A 22,036-nucleotide genomic window follows, 5' to 3' on the forward strand; every position below is an offset into this window, starting at 1 on the left:
TTAACACGTAATCCAATAACGCTCTCTGGCCATCTCTCCTACTTACATAAGTATACTTATGTATATCTCGCTTTTTAAACCAGGTATTCCCAATCATCAGTCCTTTTTCAGCACATAAATCTACAAGCTCTTCACCATTTCCATTTACAACACTGAACACCCCATATATACCAATTATTCCCTCAACTGCCACATATATATATATATATATATATATATATATATATATATATATATATATATATATATATATATATTTTTTTTTATCTTTTTGCTTTGTCGCTGTCTCCCGCGTTTGCGAGGTAGCGCAAGGAAACAGACGAAAGAAATGGCCCAACCCACCCCCATACACATGTATATACATACGTCCACACACGCAAAATATACATACCTACACACACACACACACACACATATATATGTATATATATATATATATATATATATATATATATATATATATATATATATATATATATATATATATATATATATATATATATATATATATATATATATATATATTTTTTTTTTTTTTTTTTTTTCTTTCATACTATTCACCATTTCCCGCATTAGCGAGGTAGCGTTAAGAACAGAGGACTGGGCCTTTGAGGGAATATCCTCACCTGGCCCCCCTTCTCTGTTCCTTCTTTTGGAAAATTGGAAAAAAAAACGAGAGGGGAGGATTTCCAGCCACCCGCTCCCTCCCCTTTTAGTCGCCTTCTACGACACGCAGGGAATACGTGGAAAGTATTCTTTCTCCCCTATCCCCAGGGATAATATATATATATATATATATATATATATATATATATATATATATATAGGGAGCGGGGGGGCTGGAAATCCTCCCCTCTCGTTTTTTTTTCATTTTCCAAAAGAAGGAACAGAGGGGGCCAGGTGAGGATATTCCAAAAAAGGCCCAGTCCTCTGTTCTTAACGCTACCTCGCTAACGCGGGAAATGGCGAATAGTTTAAAAGAAAGAAAAAAAAAAATATATATATATATATATATCACATCACCAAGTAGTGGTGATGTGAGAAGGAGATGGAATGAGTATTTTGAAGGTTTGTTGAATGTGTCTGATGACAGAGTGGCAGATATAGGGTGTTTTGGTCGAGGTGGTGTGCAAAGTGAGAGGGTTAGGGAAAATGATTTGGTAAACAGAGAAGAGGTAGTAAAAGCTTTGCGGAAGATGAAAGCCGGCAAGGCAGCAGGTTTGGATGGTATTGCAGTGGAATTTATTAAAAAAGGGGGTGACTGTATTGTTGACTGGTTGGTAAGGTTATTTAATGTATGTATGACTCATGGTGAGGTGCCTGAGGATTGGCGGAATGCATGCATAGTGCCACTGTACAAAGGCAAAGGGGATAAGAGTGAGTGCTCAAATTACAGAGGTATAAGTTTGTTGAGTATTCCTGGTAAACTATATGGGAGGGTATTGATTGAGAGGGTGAAGGCATGTACAGAGCATCAGATTGGGGAAGAGCAGTGCGGTTTCAGAAGTGGTAGAGGATGTGTGGATCAGGTGTTTGCTTTGAAGAATGTATGTGAGAAATACTTAGAAAAGCAAATGGATTTGTATGTAGCATTTATGGATCTGGAGAAGGCATATGATAGAGTTGATAGAGATGCTCTGTGGAAGGTATTAAGAATATATGGTGTGGGAGGCAAGTTGTTAGAAGCAGTGAAAAGTTTTTATCGAGGATGTAAGGCATGTGTACGTGTAGGAAGAGAGGAAAGTGATTGGTTCTCAGTGAATGTAGGTTTGCGGCAGGGGTGTGTGATGTCTCCATGGTTGTTTTTGTTTATGGATGGGATTGTTAGGGAGGTGAATGCAAGAGTTTTGGAGAGAGGGGCAAGTATGCAGTCTGTTGTAGATGAGAGGACTTGGGAAGTGAGTCAGTTGTTGTTCGCTGATGATACAGCGCTGGTGGCTGATTCGGGTGAGAAACTGCACAAGCTGGTGACTGAGTTTGGTAAAGTATGTGAAAGAAGAAAGCTGAGTGTAGATGCGAATAAGAGCAAGGTTATTGGGTACGGTAAGGTTGAGGGACAAGTCAACTGGGAGCTAAATTTGAATGGAGAAAAACTGGAGGAAGTGAAGTGTTTTAGATATCTGAGAGTGGATTTGGCAGCGGATGGAACCATGGAAGCGGAAGGAAGTCACAGGATGGGGGAGGAGGCGAAGGTTCTGGGAGCACTGAAGAATGTGTGGAGGGCGAGAACGTTATCTCGGAGAGCAAAAATGGGTATGTTTGAAGGAATAGTGGTTCCAACAATGTTATATAGTTGTGAGGCATGGGCTAGAGATAGGGTTGTGCGGAGGAAGGTGGATGTGTTGGAAATGAGATGTTTGAGGACAATATGTAGTGTGAGGTGGTTTGATCGAGTAAGTAAGGAAAGGGTAAGAGAGATGTGTGGTAATAAAAAGAGTGGTTGAGAGAGCAGAAGAGGATGTTTTGAAATGGCCCAACCCACCCCCATACACATGTATATACATACGTCCACACACGCAAATATACATACCTACACAGCTTTCCATGGTTTACCCCAGACGCTTCATATGCCCTGATTCAATCCACTGACAGCACGTCAACCCCGGTATACCACATCGATCCAATTCACTCTATTCCTTGCCCTCCTTTCACCCTCATGCATGTTCAGGCCTCGATCACACAAAATCTTTTTCACTCCATCTTTCCACCTCCAATTTGGTCTCCCACTTCTCCTCGTTCCCTCCACCTCCGACACATATATCCTCTTGGTCAATCTTTCCTCACTCATTCTCTCCATGTGCCCAAACCATTTCAAAACACCCTCTTCTGCTCTCTCAACCACGCTCTTTTTATTTCCACACATCTCTCTTACCCTTACGTTGCTTACTCGATCAAACCACCTCACACCACACATTGTCCTCAAACATCTCATTTCCAGCACATCCATCCTCCTGCGCACAACTCTATCCATAGCCCACGCCTCGCAACCATACAACATTGTTGGAACCACTATTCCTTCAAACATACCCATTTTTGCTTTCCGAGATAATGTCCTCGACTTCCACACATTCTTCAAGGCTCCCAGGATTTTCGCCCCCTCCCCCACCCTATGATCCATTTCCGCTTCCATGGTTCCATCCGCTGCCAGATCCACTCCCAGATATCTAAAACACTTTACTTCCTCCAGTTTTTCTCCATTCAAACTTACCTCCCAATTGATTTGACCCTCAACCCTACTGTACCTAATTACCTTGCTCATATTCACATTTACTCTTAACTTTCATCTTCCACACACTTTACCAAACTCAGTCACCAGCTTCTGCAGTTTCTCACATGAATCAGCCACCAGCGCTGTATCATCAGCGAACAACAACTGACTCACTTCCCAAGCTCTCTTATCCCCAACAGACTTCATACTTGCCCCTCTTTCCAAAACTCTTGCATTCACCTCCCTAACAACCCCATCCATAAACAAATTAAACAACCATGGCGACATCACACACCCCTGCCGCAAACCTACATTCACTGAGAACCAATCACTTTCCTCTCTTCCTACACGTACACATGCCTTACATCCTCGATAAAAACTTTTCACTGCTTCTAACAACTTGCCTCCCACACCATATATTCTTAATACCTTCCACAGAGCATCTCTATCAACTCTATCATATGCCTTCTCCAGATCCATAAATGCTAGATACAAATCCATTTGCTTTTCTAAGTATTTCTCACATACATTCTTCAAAGCAAACACCTGATCCACACATCCTCTACCACTTCTGAAACCACACTGCTCTTCCCCAATCTGATGCTCTGTACATGCCTTCACCCTCTCAATCAATACCCTCCCATATAACTTACCAGGAATACTCAACAAACTTATACCTCTGTAATTTGAGCACTCACTCTTATCCCCTTTGCCTTTGTACAAAGGCACTATGCACGCATTCCGCCAATCCTCAGGCACCTCACCATGAGTCATACATACATTAGATAACCTTACCAACCAGTCAACAATACAGTCACCCCCTTTTTTAATAAATTCCACTGCAATACCATCCAAACCTGCTGCCTTGCCGGCTTTCATCTTCCGCAAAGCTTTTACTACCTCTTCTCTGTTTACCAAATCATTTTCCCTAACCCTCTCACTTTGCACACCACCTGGACCAAAACACCCTATATCTGCCACTCTATCATCAAACACATTCAACAAACCTTCAAAATACTCACTCCATCTCCTTCTCACATCACCACTACTTGTTATCACCTCCCCATTTGCGCCCTTCACTGAAGTTCCCATTTGCTCCCTTGTCTTACGCACTTTATTTACCTCCTTCCAGAACATCTTTTTATTCTCCCTAAAATTTAATGATACTCTCTCACCCCAACTCTCATTTGCCCTTTTTTTCACCTCTTGCACCTTTCTCTTGACCTCCTGTCTCTTTCTTTTATACATCTCCCACTCAATTGCATTTTTTCCCTGCAAAAATCGTCCAAATGCCTCTCTCTTCTCTTTCACTAACACTCTTACTTCTTCATCCCACCACTCACTACCCTTTCTAATCAACCCACCTCCCACTCTTCTCATGCCACAAGCATCTTTTGCGCAATCCATCACTGATTCCCTAAATACATCCCATTCCTCCCCCACTCCCCTTACTTCCGTTGTTCTCACCTTTTTCCATTCTGTACTCAGTCTCTCCTGGTACTTCCTCACACAAGTCTCCTTCCCAAGCTCACTTACTCTCACCACCCTCTTCACCCCAACATTCACTCTTCTTTTCTGAAAACCCATACAAATATTCACCTTAGCCTCCACAAGATAATGATCAGACATCCCTCCAGTTGCACCTCTCAGCACATTAACATCCAAAAGTCTCTCTTTCGCGCGCCTGTCAATTAACACGTAATCCAATAACGCTCTATGGCCATCTCTCCTACTTACATAAGTATACTTATGTATATCTCGCTTTTTAAACCAGGTATTCCCAATCATCAGTCCTTTTTCAGCACATAAATCTACAAGCTCTTCACCATTTCCATTTACAACACTGAACACCCCATGTATACCAATTATTCCCTCAACTGCCACATATATATATATATATATATATATATATATATATATATATATATATATATATATATATATATATATATATATATATATATATATATTTTTTTTTTGCTTTGTCGTTGTCTCCCGCGTTTGCGAGGTAGCGCAAGGAAACAGACGAAAGAAATGGCCCAACCCACCCCCATACACATGTATATACATACGTCCACACACGCAAAATATACATACCTACACACACACACACACACATATATATATATATATATATATATATATATATATATATATATATTTTTTTTTTTTTTTCTTTCAAACTATTCGCCATTTCCCGCGTTAGCGAGGTAGCGTTAAGAACAGAGAACTGGGCCTTTGAGGGAATATCCTCACCTGGCCCCCTTCTCTGTTCCTTCTTTTGGAAAAAAAAAAAAAAAAATAATGAGAGGGGAGGATTTCCAGCCCCCCGCTCCCTCCCCTTTTAGTCGCCTTCTACGACACGCAGGGAATACGTGGGAAGTATTCTTTCTCCCCTATCCCCAGGGAGGATATATATATATATATATATATATATATATATATATATATATATATATATATATATATATAGGGAGCGGGGGGCTGGAAATCCTCCCCTCTCGTTTTTTTTTTCTTTTTCCAAAAGAAGGAACAGAGGGGGCCAGGTGAGGATATTCCAAAAAAGGCCCAGTCCTCTGTTCTTAACGCTACCTCGCTAACGCGGGAAATGGCGAATAGTTTAAAAGAAAGAAAATATATATATATATATATATATATATATATATATATATATATATATATATATACACACACACACACACGGTGTCTGAGTTTGGAAGTGTGTGCAAGAAGAAAGTAGAGGGTAAATGTGAATAAAAGTAAGGTTATTAAAGTTAGCAGAGCGAAGAAACACTCATCAGGATGAGTCTGACTGGCGAAAATCTGGAGGAAATGAAGTGCGAGTGGTGCAGGCAGCGAACGTAACCATGGGTACGGTGAGTCACACGATGGGAAAGAGGGCAAAGGTTCTGGGAGCATTGGAGAATGTGTGGAGAGTAAGGTCACCATCTGGGTGGGCGAATATGCGCATGTATGAATAGTCCTACCGATGTATGCGGACGCGAGGCATAATATATGGACGTGCATATGAGGACGAGGGTGAATGTGTTGAAAATGACCCCCATACACTATTTCATCGACCAACCACTAAGGTCGGATGAGCAGCTGGGCTGACTGTGGACCGACTGCCGCATCCAAGATTCGAAGCCTATTCGCTCGACCCTGGGAGGCCCGTGAATGCGTCAAGGTCAGGAGTTGTAACCGTTACACCACACGTGTTAGCTACCAGGATGAGACGAGGAAAAGTCCTCATTTGCTCACAACTGTTCTTTACCCGTCTTGTGTAATGCACCAAAACCACAACCCCTTATCAAACCATCAGGCCCTACAGACCTTTCCGTGGTTTCCCCCGGCTGCTCCATATGCCCTGGTTCAGTCCAATAACAAAAAGCCGAACCCTATATACATACCACATCGCTGCAACTCAATCTATGCATCCTGCACGTTCAGCCTCCAAGCTTTCAATACATTTTTAACTTCAACCAGAAATTCCCTCTCCAATTTGGTTTCCTCACTTCTAATCCCCTTCATTTCCAACGAATATATCCTTTGTCAACATTTCATCATTCACTCTCTCTTTAAGTTCCATCTATTTCAATACACCGTCTTCAGCTCTCTCATCAAACTTTATTTCCTCAACTCTGGCTTTCCTTATTACAACTTACTAGATCAAACCTCCTCACACCAGTTTATAAATGTTGAACCCACTGTGTATGGTTTGAAAATGTTGATACCACTGGGTATGGTTTGAAAATGTTGAACCCACTGGGTATGGTTTGTAAATGTTGAACCCACTGGGTATGGTTTGAAAATGTTGATACCACTGGGTATGGTTTGAAAATGTTGAACCCACTGGGTATGGTTTGTAAATGTTGAACCCACTGGGTATGGTTTGTAAATGTTGAATCCACTGGGTATGGTTTGTAAATGTTGAACCCACTGGGTATGGAAATGTTGAACCCACTGGGTATGGTTTGTAAATGTTGAACCCACTGGGTATGGTTTGTAAATGTTGAGCCCACTGGGTATGGTTTGAAAATGCTGAACCCACTAGGTATGGTTTGCAACTGTTGAACACACTGAGTATGGTTTGGAAATGTTGAATCCACTGGGTATGGCCTGCAATTGTTGAACACATTGGGTATGGTCTGGAAATGTTGAACGGGTATGGTTTGTAAGTGCTGAACACATTGGGTATTGTTTGGAAATGTTGAATCCACTGAGTATGGTTTGCAAATGTTGAACCCATGAGTATGGTAGGGAAATGTGTATCAGTAATATGAGTCGTGGCTACTTGATTCACCATATGGATCTGGGAAGCCGTAAGCGCATTCAGTGATCTTGATGATGGCATAGCTGTATCTTTCATGATTGTTGTGGAATAACTCCTCACTGTTCAAACTGAATTACATATTTCCTTTGCTTATATTTCCAACGTAAATACCTAGCAAAACAAATCAGATAATAATGATGACGACAGGATTAAGAACTTTCTTTCGTGAGTTCTTAACTTACCGGACCTCTTACTCATAAAGATGAACCATTTCATTAGGTATGTCACTTCTCGCATACTGGTCGGTCGACGCAAAGTTTTCTTCGATGATCTCAAAATCAGTCGAACGAAATTTTTGCATCTACAGTTCTATGTTGGGTGATGGCGAGACGATAACTGATAGCTTAAGGCGGGCAAAGATCTACGTGGGCTTAGGCTAATGGCATCCTATAGTTTGATCAGATTGGCAGAACGGTTGCACAGTTACATAGAAATAACAAAGCAGTGAAACAAAGTCGCCCGCGAGGTCATGTAAACTCATGTAGACTCCCTACGCACAACCTGAGGAGATTACACCTTATGAAATCAACCGATAATGTAAGACTGGGTTTCTGAATAGAATGCTGGAAATTAGATCTGTGTATGTATGTGTGTGTGTGTGTGATGTAAGACAAGGGAAAATAAGTAAGATGCAAGACTGCTCCATGCAGGTCAGTCTTCTTTAACACAGAGAATCAAATAAGTCTGTCTGATGTTCTTATCCTCAGATTGAAAGCAGATATATTATCGAAGCGTCACATTCTTCTTTGTATCCCAGTACAGTCACACAAGTAAACTTTCAGAAGCCAATTAACCTTTTTTGATAACAGGTACAGGTAGCGACGACTGTTATTTCTAACAGATCACTGACGAATGTGGCCAGTAATCTTTCTGTGATGAATTCGTGATTTATGAAATATTTTAACGGCCAATACGACTCCTAATCACTTGCTCGATGACCAATTTTGTTCTTGCAGAATTATGTGCGTTGTGATGATGCCGTCGGCTCTTAAAAGAAGTTAAATAAGTTACTCTAACGTACATTTCATATGTTTGTAACTATATGATAACAGTAAGCAGAGGCACAAAGCTGTATTACAGAAGCAGCATGACAAACGCACTTTCCGGGTAATAAGAAAAACTTTCAGTTGATTGCGTTGTTTGTTGAGGCTCTGTTGTCTGCGTATGAGCTTTTTGTTTACCATGTCTACTTCTATTCACCATACTGAATAACTGCTTAGGACTGATAATTCCTCATATTTAAAACTGTGTTCACGCTGTTTAGTCGAGCCTGTATGTTGCATCCACACGCTTAAGTAAGACATAGGGTGCGTAAGACAAGGGAGCAAATGGGAACTTCAGTGAAGGGCGTAAATGGGGAGGTGATAACAAGTAGTGGTGATGTGAGAAGGAGATGGAATGAGTATTTTGAAGGTTTGTTGAATGTGTCTGATGACAGAGTGGCAGATATAGGGTGTTTGGGTCGAGGTGGTGTGCAAAGTGAGAGGGTTAGGGAAAATGATTTGGTAAACAGAGAAGAGGTAGTAAAAGCTTTGCGGAAGATGAAAGCCGGCAAGGCAGCAGGTTTGGATGGTATTGCTGTGGAATTTATTAAAAAAGGGGGTGACTGTATTGTTGACTGGTTGGTAAGGTTATTTAATGTATGTATGACTCATGGTGAGGTGCCTGAGGATTGGCGGAATGCGTGCATAGTGCCATTGTACAAAGGCAAAGGGGATAAGAGTGAGTGCTCAAATTACAGAGGTATAAGTTTGTTGAGTATTCCTGGTAAATTATATGGGAGGGTATTGATTGAGAGGGTGAAGGCATGTACAGAGCATCAGATTGGGGAAGAGCAGTGTGGTTTCAGAAGTGGTAGAGGATGTGTGGATCAGGTGTTTGCTTTGAAGAATGTATGTGAGAAATACTTAGAAAAGCAAATGGATTTGTATGTAGCATTTATGGATCTGGAGAAGGCATATGATAGAGTTGATAGAGATGCTCTGTGGAAGGTATTAAGAATATATGGTGTGGGAGGCAAGTTGTTAGAAGCAGTGAAAAGTTTTTATCGAGGATGTAAGGCATGTGTACGTGTAGGAAGAGAGGAAAGTGATTGGTTCTCAGTGAATGTAGGTTTGCGGCAGGGGTGTGTGATGTCTCCATGGTTGTTTAATTTGTTTATGGATGGGGTTGTTAGGGAGGTAAATGCAAGAGTCTTGGAAAGAGGGGCAAGTATGAAGTCTGTTGGGGATGAGAGAGCTTGGGAAGTGAGTCAGTTGTTGTTCGCTGATGATACAGCGCTGGTGGCGGATTCAGGTGAGAAACTGCAGAAGCTGGTGACGGAGTTTGGTAAAGTGTGTGGAAGAAGAAAGTTAAGAGTAAATGTGAATAAGAGCAAGGTTATTAGGTACAGTAGGGTTGAGGGTCAAGTCAATTGGGAGGTGAGTTTGAATGGTGAAAAACTGGAGGAAGTGAAGTGTTTTAGATATCTGGGAGTGGATCTGTCAGCGGATGGAACCATGGAAGCGGAAGTGGATCATAGGGTGGGGGAGGGGGCGAAAATTTTGGGAGCCTTGAAAAATGTGTGGAAGTCGAGAACATTATCCCGGAAAGCAAAAATGGGTATGTTTGAAGGATTAGTAGTTCCAACAATGTTGTATGGTTGCGAGGCGTGGGCTATGGATAGAGTTGTGCGCAGGAGGATGGATGTGCTGGAAATGAGATGTTTGAGGATAATGTGTGGTGTGAGGTGGTTTGATCGAGTAAGTAACGTAAGGGTAAGAGAGATGTGTGGAAATAAAAAGAGCGTGGTTGAGAGAGCAGAAGAGGGTGTTTTAAAATGGTTTGGGCACATGGAGAGAATGAGTGAGGAAAGATTGACCAAGAGGATATATGTGTCGGAGGTGGAGGGAACGAGGAGAAGAGGGAGACCAAATTGGAGGTGGAAAGATGGAGTGAAAAAGATTTTGTGTGATCGGGGCCTGAACATGCAGGAGGGTGAAAGGAGGGCAAGGAATAGAGTAAATTGGAGCGATGTGGTATACAGGGGTTGACGTGCTGTCAGTGGATTGAATCAAGGCATGTGAAGCGTCCGGGGTAAACCATGGAAAGCTGTGTAGGTATGTATATTTGTGTGTGTGGACGTGTGTATGTACATGTGTATGGGGGGGGTTGGGCCATTTCTTTCGTCTGTTTCCTTGCGCTACCTCGCAAACGCGGGAGACAGCGACAAAGTATAAAAAAAAAAAAAAAAAAAAATGTGATCTAACAATATAAAATATGAAAATGGTGCAGTGAATATGCGTAAAAATTAATGTAATACCAAACATACACACAAATAGAGAGAACAGACTGTCTTTATCCCCTTCGCCACACATAAGCACACACACACACACACATACTGTCCAACTTTCTTCCGTAAACAGAACAGCCACCAGAGGCGGACGTAAAGGTTGGTTTGCTCTGTTGACTACTGTTTCACGGTTTTCATTTATTGTTTTTGCAGTGGGAGAACGAGCAGAGGTTGGACTCGCTGAGCTTATAATTTGGTGGTATGATGTGTTTGTAAGTTTCTTATTTCGCGGCCTCCTCTCCTGCCAGGGAAGGATTAAACCCGGAGGTAGGCAGGTGTTCATTACATGTGAGGTCTGTGGTGGAGCAGAATTTGGACAATCGTCCCTGTAGAGCGCAATCTGAAACTCGTGGCTGGTATAATACCCTCTGATTGGTCGTTTATGAAAATGAATCGGGCAGGCAGCGAGTTTTACAGATTACCTTGGGCATATTTTCTCAAATTTTATCATAATAACTAATGGTGAACAAAACGTGATTTTCTATTTTTTTCTTCTTCAACTTCGTGATAAAAGATGACGATAATGGTGCTGTCAAGGCTGGGGATGATGCGACAGGACTTACATGATTACGAAGACATGAAGACAATGAAATGCTGTGACTAATAAGAGCGGCCAGGCCTGTGTGACTGGATATCCATACTTCGGGAATAAGTTCCATTAAATTGCCGTTCTGATTTCATATTTATACCATATCTAGATCATATAGTATGTAGAACAAGTGCACAGTGGAATGACCCTCCATCTTTGGTAGTCATTCCAAATAAGTAGTGATTGCTACGCTTGTCTGTAAAGTTTGGAGTAGCACATACACTAACGTAGCCACTAGCATGGTGTAGCTATTAACATAGTAAATATTTCGTAACTGCATGATTTTTTCCTGCAATATCGTGCAAAACATGACACTTTCAGAGCGAACTTAACGTTGGGAGAGGTATGGAATGCCTTAGTGAATCCAACAAGACTGAAATGCACTTTAGCGAAAATCTTGTTTTCGTTAGTGCTTTGAAATTTGAGGGGAATAGTTCTCGCTCTTTACAATTCATTGGTGTGTTCACATCTTGAATAATATGCCCAGTTTTGGTCTCGTTACTTAAAAAAAAAAAAAAAGCATTGCAAACAGTATAGCTTCGATAATCTCTAATATCCTACTTCATGCTTAAATTGTAGAAATGAATAAACTCGTATGGAAAACGTTTTATCTCGAATGAGGCGAAGTTCTTTCTCTTCAGTAAGATTTACCGATTACAGTGATTGAAAGCAATACTATAAATACGGTGAAGAATACAATATATGAATATTTCCTATTACGTCCACGACTGACACTAATTGTGCCACTGAAGTCGCATGAAAAGTTTGCATGCTTTTCTCTAAAGTAACTGTATGCCCTTCTACCTCACCATACTAATTTGCGAGTTCCTAATATCTTGGACAATCAAAAACAGTTTCGAAAAGTCCGTGGTCTATCTCTATTTTCCTTCGGGTAATTTATGCTCTTACGCGCATCACCCACTAGATACTGGAGAATTTTTCTCCGTACGAAGAATTAAGACTTAATTGCAAGCAATTTCGCACCATTATTGTGAAAAATATGTTGGCCACAGACGCAGGTGTTAAATTGTTTATTCAGAAACGGTCATGGCTCATGATAAAGATTAACAATTTTCTAGTATTTCGGAGCAATAACAAGAGGTACAAAGTCTTTCAGATATAGTGAACATATGTGCCTGTAAAGTCTGGGCTTAAAACATATTTCGTGTCATGACATGAGGTGAAATTGCCCTCCAACAAAAATAACACCAATAGCAGAGTACACAGCGCTCACCTCACCTTATCAACAGGGAAAAGTCAAGTATATATGAGTTCCTCCTTGGGCCACTGAAATTAAAAAAAATCTACATAGTTATTTACAAAAGGAATATTACTATAATAACCTCTGCCAAATTCAAAACAATAAAAACATGTCAATTTCCTTCCAAAAATAAACGAAATCTTATTTACATTATATACATTTCCAAAAATCCACAATTTTCTCAAATTCAGGGTGTTCCCCATAAAATAAAGTCAGTTAATTTTCTTAAATCATAAGTTAGGTCATACCTTATAGTGCTAGCCATTTTAATAACACACACACACACTTTGGGGATGAGAGAGCTTGGGAAGTGAGTCAGTTGCTGTTCGCTGATGATACAGCGCTGGTGGCTGATTCACGTGAGAAACTGCAGAAGCTGGTGACTGAGTTTGGTAAAGTGTGTGAAAGAAGAAAGTTAAGAGTAAATGTGAATAAGAGCAAGGTTATTAGGTACAGTAGGGTTGAGGGTCAAGTCAATTGGGAGGTGAGTTTGAATGGAGAAAAACTGGAGGAAGTGAAGTGTTTTAGATATCTGGGAGTGGATCTGTCAGCGGATGGAACCATGGAAGCGGAAGTGGATCATAGGGTGGGGGAGGGGGCGAAAATTCTGGGAGCCTTGAAGAATGTGTGGAAGTCGAGAACATTATCTCGGAAAGCAAAAATGGATATGTTTGAAGGAATAGTGGTTCCAACAATGTTGTATGGTTGCGAGGCGTGGGCTATGGATAGAGTTGTGCGCAGGAGGATGGATGTGCTGGAAATGAGATGTTTGAGGACAATGTGTGGTGTGAGGTGGTTTGATCGAGTAAGTAACGTAAGGGTAAGAGAGATGTGTGGAAATAAAAAGAGCATGGTTGAGAGAGCAGAAGAGGGTGTTTTGAAATGGTTTGGGCACATGGAGAGAATGAGTGAGGAAAGATTGACCAAGAGGATATATGTGTCGGAGGTGGAGGGAACGAGAAGAGGGAGACCAAATTGGAGGTGGAAAGATGGAGTGAAAAAGATTTTGTGTGATCGGGGCCTGGAAATGCAGGAGGGTGAAAGGAGGGCAAGGAATAGAGTGAATTGGAGCGATGTGGTATACCGGGGTTGACGTGCTGTCAGTGGATTGAATCAAGGCATGTGAAGCGTCTGGGGTAAACCATGGAAAGCTGTGTAGGTATGTATATTTGCGTGTGTGGACGTATGTATATACATGTGTATGGGGGTGGGTTGGGCCATTTCTTTCGTCTGTTTCCTTGCGCTACCTCGCAAACGCGGGAGACAGCGACAAAGCGAAAAAAAAAAAATTTACCCTAATTGCATGTTATAAACTTATATCTGCAGTAGCCATATACCAACACCACTTCATCACACTACAACTCCAACACATACTCCACAACATATCAATCTTCCGCACCACTCTATTGGAATTCACAAAACTGGATAGATCTTTCTTGGGACATTTGCTATCCCTTGAGGATCCCTTGTCCATCACTGGGGTCGTCCGCAACACAACGGATCAGGCCAGAAGCTGCTCTACAATCCTTGGTACAGTATGTATACTCATAAGAAGCCATATCTACACTGCCGGGAAGTTCCCATATCATCACAACAATCTATGACTCCCTAAGTGTCATATGCAATTTTTTGTTTCACAACTCAGCTACATACCTATATAGATAACGGCAAAATTTCCACCGCCATGTGTCAACACGCCAGACGAACTCCCCGCCAACACGCCGCAGGCCTGCCAACCTCAACCACCCAACTTCCCGCATTACATTATAACATCATGTGCCATCCAGGGAAAGAAAAAGTATATGATACGATCTACCTTTTAAACTGTGATGGTACACCTACTGTGTGGAAAGTTTTCCAATAATGCAATGTCCTTTTTTTTCGGATAAAAAAATGAGTGTTCTAACATCTCATTTCATGCAAAAAGAATTAAGTTACAAATTCCCCCAAACTTCCTGATGGTAAGGCACTCTATGCCATATCATTCCTCTTAAAAAAAATGAAAAATTTAGATCTGCCACTGACCACTGCATATTTTTTTTTTTTGTTCTTTTCTTAGAAATACTAGTTGTAGAGTCGTGCCGTCGCGCGCAAGTTTTTAACCTCGTGGGACAATTGTTACGTGGTGTTGAGAATCAGCAGCTGTCAAGAACAGAAGATACGTCCAAGAAATGTGATAAAAATTTTTACTTTTACTGAAGGGGGTCCCAGAATAACGATTTTGTGTGTTTAGGTTACCGATTACCAGACCTCCTGAGATGGTTTGTCTGTAGGTGTTGGAAGTTCCCGGTCTGTGGCCAGCAGCAGCATTGAGAATTTCGCAATTACTAGGTAATTCACATAATTATCAGTACGAGTAGAGTTTTGTTAAACTGAATTGGTAGGAGTTACATTGGTCTAAGACTGTTTAGTTTGTATTCCGGAGGTGGGAGAATGACTCATCCAGTGGCGTATCTAAGGTAGGCAGGTAGGGCAAGGTACCCTGGGCGCCATTTCAAGGGGGGCGCCACTCAACAGGTTTGTTTTTTGACATATGTTACCCGATTGACAGTTTTAGCGGTTTGGTTTTGTGAGATGAAAAAGACACTCGCCTACTTTTCAGCTATAGTAATATTTTGCTTCGATTAGTTGCATTACCGCTTCTACGTTACAATTTTGATCAAATAAGTCTTTAAGAGTTTATATAAATTCAAGTTTGGCCTAACTCTTCAGGAGTTTATCATTACACTGTATATATTTGTATATACAACCGCTTTATGTATATTTTAATCAAGACAGGGGAGCAATTTCAGTGCTTGCCATAGGCGCTATTTCCCCTAGATTTGCACCTGGATGCATCCATATGTCTTGCATGCGTGAAGTTAACCTTTCCATCATATGATGGAAATCTATTTCCCAAAGGTGAACTGGGCGACTGATGTCCAACTGATTCTGTATAACGGGTTTCTGATATCCAACTGGTTTTATGAATTGCTAAAATTGGTATGATTTTATGTACACGGAATTGCGGTGTTTCTTTTTAACTCATGATAGTAAAATATATATTTTTTATTATTTAAAGATTTTACATTTAACATTCCGTATCTGTACAGCAACTCTATAAATGGAGGATGGCATGAGGTATCACTCAGTCAAGAGTACCTTGTTCAGTTTTGTGTTAAATCTTTGCTGCTCATGTTTCAGAAATACGAATTATTTTGCAGGTATATTGCACTACTTAGTAAGTTTCAAACATGGCTGAGCAGGAATTGCATTTAAATTAGGATTATCTTTGGATATGCATAATAGCTAGTACAGCCCAGGTGTAATGTAGACAAAAAGTTTGTCATGAAAATTTCATGGCAATCTAATACATATGGAACACTGAAAATTGTCAGCATTAGTGCATAGAAATGATGAAAAGTTAATGAAATAATAACTCTATTCTCATCCCGTAAGGCAAGAGACATATGGAGTTGCTTAGTTCCTCAATCTGAAAGTCTAGTAAGAGTTTTTTTTTTCTCTTGATTACCCTACCTGAAAAAAGACATAGGCAATGCAGATAATACAGAGACAAGCTGCTAAGATAGGATTTGAGGAAAAAGCCCTGTAAAAGCCGCATAGAAATATCAAGATTTGAGAAAAAAGTCCTGTAAAAGTCATGTAAACATCTTTATTTAGGTTTAAAAAGAAGCTTGAGTGGACCTAATATAGGTATTCAAAATTATTGAAGGTTTTTATAATCTCAAACTATTAAGACTTCAGTTGTGATTTGTCTTTCACTTGTAGTAATGAGTACAGACATTTGCCAACATTTTACCTCAAGTAAGGTGAAGGACCGTTTCTTTAACAGGCTTTTTAACATTGGAATGATTTCACGATTAGAGTGGTTGAAAGTAATACTACAACTTTATTTGAGAATTGACTTAAAATCTTAGTTCGTGTACATTTATATGCACCTCCTCAGTAAAATGAACATTCTGGAGGTTTTTCTTTGAATTATCTGTACTTTTGTGCTTAAATAATACTGAGTTTCTGTTGTTTTCCAATATCACAAATAACAATAGGACCAAGTAGTCTGTTGCTCTTTGAATTCCTTTGTATGAATGTTAAGAGTACTTGAAATGCTGTCTTGTGTATATGCTTCTGAGGATCTTGTCAACACATTTGCAGTTTTGTTTTTTCATTTCTTTTCACACTCGGAGGTGGGGTTGCTATTTCATGTGTGGCAGGGTGGCAACGGAAATGGATGAAGGCAGTAAGTATGAATATGTACATGTGCATATATGTATATGTCTGTGTATGTATATGTATGTACACGTTGAAATGTATAGGTATGTATATGTGCATGTCTGGGCGTTTATGTATATACATGTGTATATGGGTGGGTTGGTCCATTTCATGTTTCATTGTGCTACCTCGCTAACGTGGGAGACAGCGACTAAGTATAATAATTGAAAAATAATAAGTTTTGATATGTACATGTGTCTATATGTACCTGTCTGTGTATGTATATGTATTATACATTGAAATGTTTAGGTATGTATGTGTGTGTGGGTGTTTGTGTATATACATGTATATTTGGGTGGGTTGGGCCTTTCGTCTGTTTCCTTGTGCTACCTCGCTAACGTGGGAGACAGCGACTAAGTATGATTATAAGAAAAATAATATATATATATATTATTTTTTTTTTATTATACTTTGTCGCTGTCTCCCGCGTTTGCGAGGTAGCGCAAGGAAACAGACGAAAGAAATGGCCCCCCCCCCCCATACACATGTATATACATACGTCCACACACGCAAATATACATACCTACACAGCTTTCCATGGTTTACCCCAGACGCTTCACATGCCTTGATTCAATCCACTGACAGCACGTCAACCCCGGTATACCACATCGCTCCAATTCACTCTATTCCTTGCCCTCCTTTCACCCTCCTGCATGTTCAGGCCCCGATCACACAAAATCTTTTTCACTCCATCTTTCCACCTCCAATTCGGTCTCCCTCTTCTCCTCGTTCCCTCCACCTCCGACACATATATCCTCTTGGTCAATCTTTCCTCACTCATTCTCTCCATGTGCCCAAACCACTTCAAAACACCCTCTTCTGCTCTCTCAACCACGCTCTTTTTATTTCCACACATCTCTCTTACCCTTACGTTACTCACTCGATCAAACCACCTCACACCACACATTGTCCTCAAACATCTCATTTCCAGCACATCCATCCTCCTGCGCACAACTCTATCCATAGCCCACGCCTCGCAACCATACAACATTGTTGGAACCACTATTCCTTCAAACATACCCATTTTTGCTTTCCGAGATAATGTTCTCGACTTCCACACATTCTTCAAGGCCCCCAGAATTTTCGCCCCCTCCCCCACCCTATGATCCACTTCCACTTCCATGGTTCCATCCGCTGACAGATCCACTCCCAGATATCTAAAACACTTCACTTCCTCGAGTTTTTCTCCATTCAAACTCACCTCCCAATTGACTTGACCCTCAACCCTACTGTACCTAATAACCTTGCTCTTATTCACATTTACTCTTAACTTTCTTCTTCCACACACTTTACCAAACTCAGTCACCAGCTTCTGCAGTTTCTCACATGAATCAGCCACCAGCGCTGTATCATCAGCGAACAACAACTGACTCACTTCCCAAGCTCTCTCATCCCCAACAGACTTCATACTTGCCCCTCTTTCCAAAACTCTTGCATTCACCTCCCTAACAACCCCATCCATAAACATATATTTTTTTTTTTTTTTTTTTTTTTTGCTTTGTCGCTGTCTCCCGCAAATGGATTTGTATGTAGCATTTATGGATCTGGAGAAGGCATATGATAGAGTTGATAGAGATGCTCTGTGGAAGGTATTAAGAATATATGGTGTGGGAGGCAAGTTGTTAGAAGCAGTGAAAAGTTTTTATCGAGGATGTAAGGCATGTGTACGTGTAGGAAGAGAGGAAAGTGATTGGTTCTCAGTGAATGTAGGTTTGTGGCAGGGGTGTGTGATGTCTCCATGGTTGTTTAATTTGTTTATGGATGGGGTTGTTAGGGAGGTGAATGCAAGAGTTTTGGAAAGAGGGGCAAGTATGAAGTCTGTTGGGGATGAGAGAGCTTGGGAAGTGAGTCAGTTGTTGTTCGCTGATGATACAGCGCTGGTGGCTGATTCATGTGAGAAACTGCAGAAGCTGGTGACTGAGTTTGGTAAAGTGTGTGAAAGAAGAAAGTTAAGAGTAAATGTGAATAAGAGCAAGGTTATTAGGTACAGTAGGGTTGAGGGTCAAGTCATTTGGGAGGTGAGTTTGAATGGAGAAAAACTGGAGGAAGTGAAGTGTTTTAGATATCTGGGAGTGGATCTGGCAGCGGATGGAACCATGGAAGCGGAAGTGGATCATAGGGTGGGGGAGGGGGCGAAAATCCTGGGGGCCTTGAAGAATGTGTGGAAGTCGAGAACATTATCTCGGAAAGCAAAAATGGGTATGTTTGAAGGAATAGTGGTTCCAACAATGTTGTATGGTTGCGAGGCGTGGACTATGGATAGAGTTGTGCGCAGGAGGATGGATGTGCTGGAAATGAGATGTTTGAGGACAATGTGTGGTGTGAGGTGGTTCGATCGAGTGAGTAACGTAAGGGTAAGAGAGATGTGTGGAAATAAAAAGAGCGTGGTTGAGAGAGCAGAAGAGGGTGTTTTGAAGTGGTTTGGGCACATGGAGAGGATGAGTGAGGAAAGATTGACCAAGAGGATATATGTGTCGGAGGTGGAGGGAACAAGGAGAAGAGGGAGACCAAATTGGAGGTGGAAAGATGGAGTGAAAAAGATTTTGTGTGATCGGGGCCTGAACATGCAGGAGGGTGAAAGGAGGGCAAGGAATAGAGTGAATTGGAGCGATGTGGTATACCGGGGTTGACGTGCTGTCAGTGGATTGAAGCAAGGCATGTGAAGCGTCTGGGGTAAACCATGGAAAGCTGTGTAGGTATGTATATTTGCGTGTGTGGACGTATGTATATACATGTGTATGGGGGGGGGGTTGGGCCATTTCTTTCGTCTGTTTCCTTGCGCTACCTCACAAACGCGGGAGACAGCGACAAAGTATAATAAAAAAAAATAAAAATATATATATATATATATATACTGATTATTGGCGCCTATGCACCCGGTCATGAGAAGAAAGACCATGAGAGGCAAGTGTTTTGGGAGCAGCTGAATGAGTGTGTTAGCAGGTTTGATGCATGAAACTGGGTTATAGTGAGGGGTGATTTGGATGCAAAGTGAGTAATGTGGCAGTTGAGGATATAATTGGTGTACATGGAGTGTTCAGTGTTGTAAAGGGAAATGGTGAAGAGTTTGTAGACTTGTGTGCTGAAAAAGGACTGGTGATTGGTGACTGGGAATACCTGGTTTAAAAAGAGAGATATATATAAGTATGCTTATGTCAGTATGAAAGATGGCCAACAGTATTATTGAATTATGCGTTAATTGATAGGCACATGCATGAGAGACTTTTGGATGTTAATGTACTGAGAGGGGCAGCTGGAGGGATATCTAATTATTATGTAGTGGAGGCGAAGGTGAAGATTTGTTGAAGTTTTCAGAAAAAAGAAGAGAGAATGTTGGGGTGAAGAGAGTAGTGAGAGTATGTGAGCTTGGAAAGGAGACTTGTGTGAGAAAGTAGCTGGAGAGATTGAGTGCAGAATGGAAAAAAGTGAAAGCAATTGATGTAAGGGGAGTGGGAAAGGAATGGGATGTATATAGGGAAGCAGTGATTGCTTGGGTAGAAGATGCTTGTGGCATGAGAAAGGTGGGAGGAGGGCAGATTAGAAAGGGTAGTGAGTGGTGGAATGAAGTGAGATTGTTAGTGAAAGAGAATAGGGTGACGTTTGGACGATTTATGCAGGGAGGTAGTGCGAGTGACTAGGAGATGTATGAAAGAAAGAGGCAGGAGGTCAAGAGAGAGGTGCAAGAGGTGAAAAAGAGGGCAAATGAAAGTTGGGAAAAGAGAGTATCATTAAATTTTAGGGATTGAGAATAAAAAGATGTTTTGGAAGGAGGTAAATAAAGTGCGTAAGAAAAGAGAACAAATGGGAACATTGGTGAAGGGGGCTAATAGGGATGTAATAACAGGAAGTGGTGAAGTGAGAAGGAGATGGAGTGAGTATTTTGAAGGTTTGTTCAATGTGTTTGAGTGGTCAGATATAGGGTGTTTTGGTCGAGGTGGTATGCGAAGTGAGAGGGTTAGGGAAATTGGTTTGATAAACAGAGAAGAGGTAGTGATAGCTTTGTGGAAGATATGCACTATATTATATCAAACTCTGAAGGGACATATATTATCTGCATCAAGTCTGGAAAAACTTACTCATGAAAGTTAACATTTGTAATAAAAAGTTTACATTTTTAATAAGTTTTACTGTCTAATGTTACCAAGACACAAGACAAACTATCTTTTCAAGTAGTTTAATGTGAAGTTTGTGCTCTGTACATTACCATACATCTCGATCTAACCACTTCACACCACATATTGTCCTCAAACATTTTACTTCCAACACATCATCCACCCTCCTCTGCACAACCTTATCTATAGCCCATGTCTCAACCATATAGCATTGTTGAACCCACTATTCCCTCAAACATACCTATTTTTGCTCTCCGAGATAACTTTCTCACCTTCCACACATTTTTCAATGCTCTCAGAACCTTTGCACCCTCCCCCACTCTGTGACTCACTTCCGCTTTCATGGTTCCGTCCACTGCTAAGTCCACTCCCAGATATTTAAAACACTTCACTTCCTCCAATTTTTCTCCATTCAAACTTTCCTCCCAATTAACTTGTCCCTCAACCCTACTGAGCCTAATAACCTTGCTCTTATTCACTTTACTCTCAGCTTTCTTATTTCACACACTACCATACTCAATCACCAACTTCTGCAGTTTCTCACCCGAATCAGCCGCCAGCACTGTATCATCAGCGAACAACAACTGACTCACTTCCCAAGCCTTCTCATCCCCAACAGACTTCATACTTGCTCCTCTCTCCAAAACCCTTGCATTCACCTCCCTAAACACCCCATCCATAAGAAATTTAACACCCATGGAGACATCACTGGGAACCAATCTCTCTTCTCCCTTCCTATATATATATATATGTTTCCTTGCGCTACCTCGCAAACGCGGGAGACAGCGACAAAGTATAAAAAAAAAAAAAAAATATATATATATATATATATATATACATATATATAAAGGAAGTGTTTTAGATATTTGGGAGTGGATTTGGCAGCCGATGGAACCATGGAAGCGGAAGTGAATCATAGGGTGGGGGAGGGGG

Source organism: Panulirus ornatus, chromosome 17, assembly GCF_036320965.1.
Source record: "Panulirus ornatus isolate Po-2019 chromosome 17, ASM3632096v1, whole genome shotgun sequence".
Lineage (NCBI taxonomy): Eukaryota > Metazoa > Arthropoda > Malacostraca > Decapoda > Palinuridae > Panulirus > Panulirus ornatus.